The sequence below is a fragment of the Colobus angolensis genome, unplaced genomic scaffold (assembly GCF_000951035.1).
Source record: "Colobus angolensis palliatus isolate OR3802 unplaced genomic scaffold, Cang.pa_1.0 Scaffold142, whole genome shotgun sequence".
Lineage (NCBI taxonomy): Eukaryota > Metazoa > Chordata > Mammalia > Primates > Cercopithecidae > Colobus > Colobus angolensis.
Genome location: NW_012114511.1, coordinates 4,479,575 through 4,484,205, shown reverse-complemented (window position 1 = coordinate 4,484,205; position 4,631 = coordinate 4,479,575). Strand labels below are relative to the sequence as shown.

Genomic DNA, 4,631 nt, shown 5'->3' with positions numbered 1-4,631 from the left:
TCCTAAATGTTCCTTTTCTCCTTGCACACAGATTATAGTGTTTACTGCTTATTTAAATTCAAATAACCTTCCACTCCCTTCTCTGCCTTAAAAACAAAAAAACAGAAACTACGTATTACAGGATAGAAAACAAAACAGGCCAGCCCTGGTCCCCTGGCGGGGTTTGTTTTACACATCGTTTTTTAATGAAGCCTTGCTCTGGGTTGCCTTTAATAGGGCTAATGTGTAATTCAGGCATATTGATAGTCTGCAGTTATAGAACCTCGCATCTTTTTCTACCTTGGTTGTCATCAACAGTGTGAAAGGTAGATGCAAGGGCTTTGGCTGACAGGAGGTGGGACTTACCTGCTTTGGCTTCCAGACTCTGTCTTGGCCTCTGGTGGGTCCTATAAAGAAGGCCGAGCAGCCAGTTTAGTGATTTCTCAACTTCAAAATAGAAGCCTGGAGATAGCCCTCTGCCCTATCCCTCCCCTCCCTTTTGCCAATTTTACCAGCAGTTGCCAAGAACTATGTGTGGGGAAGCAGGCAGAATGACTCTCTGGAAATCATTTGTTTGAGAACTCCCAGTGGAGGAATGCATTTTCCTGTGCTGCTTCTCTTGTGGTGGTGTGTGCCGTTGTGATTTGGTACTGCTTGTCCCTCTGCAGTACTGAGACCTGTATATAACTCCTCTAGCCCTGTGGGGGTTTTAAACAATAAATTGCTTGCTGGGTGGTATTTCCCCCAAATCCCTGGGAAAGCAGAGGAGCATGTTAACAATTAGGGACCTAGTTGAGTCTCTGTTTCTGGCACTGTGACTAGAGGCATGGTGGGTGAGCCCAGATGAGCCATGTTTCCCACTGTTGCTCGGGCCGGGCATTTGTTGCAGTTGGATGTAACATTAAGAGTCACAGTAGAGGCTTGGTTGGAAAGGAGAGAGCACTGCATAATTATTGCTTATGTACTGTTTAAACCTATCAGCCAACAGATGTCAAGTGCAGGAAAAAAGCACAATAATGTTATTATAATGGCATAATAGTTATCATTATAATAATCAGCTGGCATAGCTTTTGATAAGAGGCAGATCCTGAAATGAGTGCAGGGGGGAGGGTTAACCTTGAACTACAGCACAATGAATGAATGCTTAACCTTGCAGAAGATGCTGTGTAGAGGCAGATGACTCAGGTATGGAGTTGCTACCCTCTGCCTAGCTAGAGGAGCTATGGAGACTTCAGCTGGGATTGTCTACCCTGCAGGTACTGTCTTTCTGATGGTGTGATGGAGCACACCATCCTTTGGTTTAAGGCATGCTACACTGCAGGAATACCATCCTAGTGCTCAGAGCTGTGGGTTTGAAATGCAGAGACTTCATCACTGTGGTCTCATTTTGGGTTTTCAGAAAACGCAGCCTCATGCCTATAGTTGCAGATGATGAATTTTGCTCCCTACAACAAACAGTGCTGCAAACCTAGGAAGTGGTGGTGCATCTCAGTTTTGTACGTATCAATTGTGGTGGGTTGTGCTCATGGAAGACAGACTTTTCTTTCCCAGAGAGCTTACTAGGAGCTACATTCCCAATTCTGGTTAGGAAGGTGGTGGTAAGGGGGTGGGGAACAGAGTAGGGCTAGTAGATGACCCACAAAGGCAGCATTGGGGTAGGAGAAAAAAGTCTGATTCAGGCAGAGCTGGGTGTGACTTTTTTTTTTTTTTTTTTTTTTTTTTTTTTTTTTTTTTTTTTTGAGATGGAGTTTTGCTCTTGTTGCCCAGGCTGGATTGCAATGGCATGATCTTGGGTCACTGCAACCTCCGCCTCCTGGTTTCAGGTGATTCTCCTGCCTCAGCCTCTTGAGTAGCTGGGATTACAGGCGCACATCACTATGCCTGGCTAATTTTTTGTGTTTTTAGTAGAGATGAGGTTTCCCCATGTTGGCCAGGCTGGTCTCGAACTCCTGGCCTCAAGTGATCCACACACCTTGGCCTCCCAGAGTGCTGGGATTACAAGTGTGAGCCACCATGCCGGCCTACTTTTTTTTTTTTTTAAAGAGACAGGATCTCACTCTGTTGCCCAGGCTGGAATGCAGTGGCACAATCTTGGCTCATTGCAACCTCGACCTCCTGAGGTCAAGAGATCCTCCCACCTCAGTCTCCCTAGTAGCTGGGACTACAGTCATGTGCCACCACACCTGGCTAATCTTTTAATTTTTTGTAGAGATGGGATCTTGCTGTGTTGTTCAGGCTGATTTTGAACTCTTGGTTTCAAATGATCCTCCCACCTCGGCCTCCTGGAGTGTTGGGATTATGGGTGTGAGCCACCATATCTGGCTGTGGGTGCGATCCTTGACCTTACCATTTAATGATTGAACAAATTGCTTAACCTCGCTGAGCATCAGCTACCCATCTGTGTATGTGCTCATTCGTTTCCCGTTTGTTTTTTATTAATAGCCCTGTCTATAAAGTACCTGTCACTATGCCTGACACTAAGTGGTGCTCAAAAAATACTTATGCCTCCCTTCATGCCACCCCCCACCTGCCTACCCTGCAGAAGAGAAGGGTAAGGAGAAGATCCTCCTGCTTCTGTAGAGGGAAAATGGCCTTAATTAGAGCTTTATGCGAACTTCTTTAGATGCTGATATTGCTTTTCTGAGCCACAATCTGTGGACCTCCTCTGAAGCTGCCTCATCAGGAGAGACTTTGATATTTAGTGTTTGGGCACATCTCTGCTTCATCCAAGGAGTAAAAGAGGGTTTAAAATCACATCAGGGCACAGAGTGCCTGCTTCTGCCCCTGTAGCCTTGCTTCCCCTCCCTTCTTCCTTTGGGTGGGTCACTCGCGGGGCACTGTCTGCACTGGGGATTACTCATTTCTTTCAGTGGGTGCTGGTTGTTTGGTTCAGTGTCTTTACTGGGGAAAGGCTTTTGTGTTTCTGCCTGCCTGGGCCTGTGCTGGGAACTTTTATCTTGGAAGCCTGGAACACTCAGACAAGGTGATACCTTTTTAGACTATTTCTGGCTGTAGGCCAGCTTATCACTATGGCTACCACCAGCTTAAAGAATGTCAGGACAGAAAGTAACTTCTGTAAGAAATTTGGGAGAGAAAGGGGAAAGGGGAGAGAATAGTTTGGCTTAAGGTCATGTAGGGAGGAGAACAGCTCTAAGTAGAACCCTTTGATTTGGATTCAGCTTCATTTTCCTTCTCTCTGAAATTTTATTTTTTCAGTCAACAAATGTATATAGAACATCTGTTCCATTCTGGACACTGTTAGGCCCTCAGATACAGTGTCAGATAGAGTGTACTGATGAATATGTCAAAGTTAGTAAGATTACACTTGCAATAAGTGTACTGAAAGAAAGAGTTGAGAACATTTGAGAGGGATTTGACTTGCTCCTAGGGCTAAGAGGGTATCAGAGAAGGCTTCTTTGAGGAAGTGATGTTCGACTAAATATTGTGAACACCAAACAAGTATTTGCCAAGCAGAGTGAAATGAGGTTGAGGAAAATTTCAGGCTGAGGGCCTAGATTTGCAAAGGCTCTGGAAGCAGGCGGTGGGTGGGGAGTTGTATGAGGAACTGAAAGTATGGCTGGAGCACAGAGAGTGAGAGGAGCCAGCTGAGGTTGGAGGGGTTGGTGAGGGCAGGTCTTGTCAGCTGTGGCAAGGCATTTCATATTTACCTGGAAAACAGGGGAAGCCTTTGGAGAGTTGGTGGTGGTTTTGGTGGTGAGATGATTTGCAAATGAGCAGCACCCTTTTGGAAATTGGATGGATTTTGTTGAGTGAGTGAAAATGAAGATCAGAAAAGGAACATTACTGTAATAGGTTGTTTTCCTTCAGTCAGCTAAATGGTAATCTTGAGACTAATCCCCTGAAGTGTGGCCTTGTTCCTCCTGATTCATGTGCTCTCTCAGTGCCAGTAGTCAGTGTGTTGTTGGGGCACCTGGCCACTCAGCAGACATGGTGGCCCAGGGTGCCAGCATTTGGCATCTTTCCATCTGCACAGAAAAAGGCCTGGAGGTTTCACGCTTGTCACATGTTAATGGCTGACAGCTACAGAGTCCTTTGTAACCTGCTATGTCACCATCCCTCTCTTGGCTGTCACTGCTGGGTAAGGGCTACCCCCTTCACCTTGGACCACTTAAGCCACTGACACTGGCAAGTGCCAGAGATGTGATGTGCCAAGTTAGCAAAGCCAGCACCTGCGGTTTGTATAACATTCGGTTCTGGTTGATGTAGATGTGCACATGTTTTCTCTTGGCAGCAACCAATGTAAGGAGGGCCGGAAATGGGCTGGAGTTGTTCCTCCCACTGTGTGGCCAGGAAAACTGAGGTACAGGAGTTGTCTGTGTTACAAAGAAAACTGGGTCAGAGTTACATGCTGCCAGACCAAGTATTAAGTGCATGGTGGGTGGGTATAGACCCTAGACCAGACCCTTTAGTGATACTGTGGCCTTGCCCACTGCTCCTTTCATTTATTCATCTGGAAAGCCATGCTGCATAGTGGTTAGGAGCTTGATGCTTGGATTGGGGCTGACTTTAGTTAGAATCTCAGCTTCTTGGCTGGGTGCAGTGGCTCATGCCTGTAATCCCAGGACTTTGGGAGGCCAAGGCGGGTGGATCACGAGGTCAGGAGTTTGAGACCAGCCTGACCAACATGGTAA

The 4,631-nt window shown here is 46.4% G+C and overlaps 1 protein-coding gene across 2 annotated transcripts in view; it reads left to right on the top strand.

Annotated features, from left to right (window-relative positions):
- Positions 1–4,631, top strand: part of SIL1 (SIL1 nucleotide exchange factor) — a 245,699-nt gene that overhangs the window by 16,678 nt on the left and 224,390 nt on the right. The gene's annotated exons all lie outside the window — the stretch shown is intronic.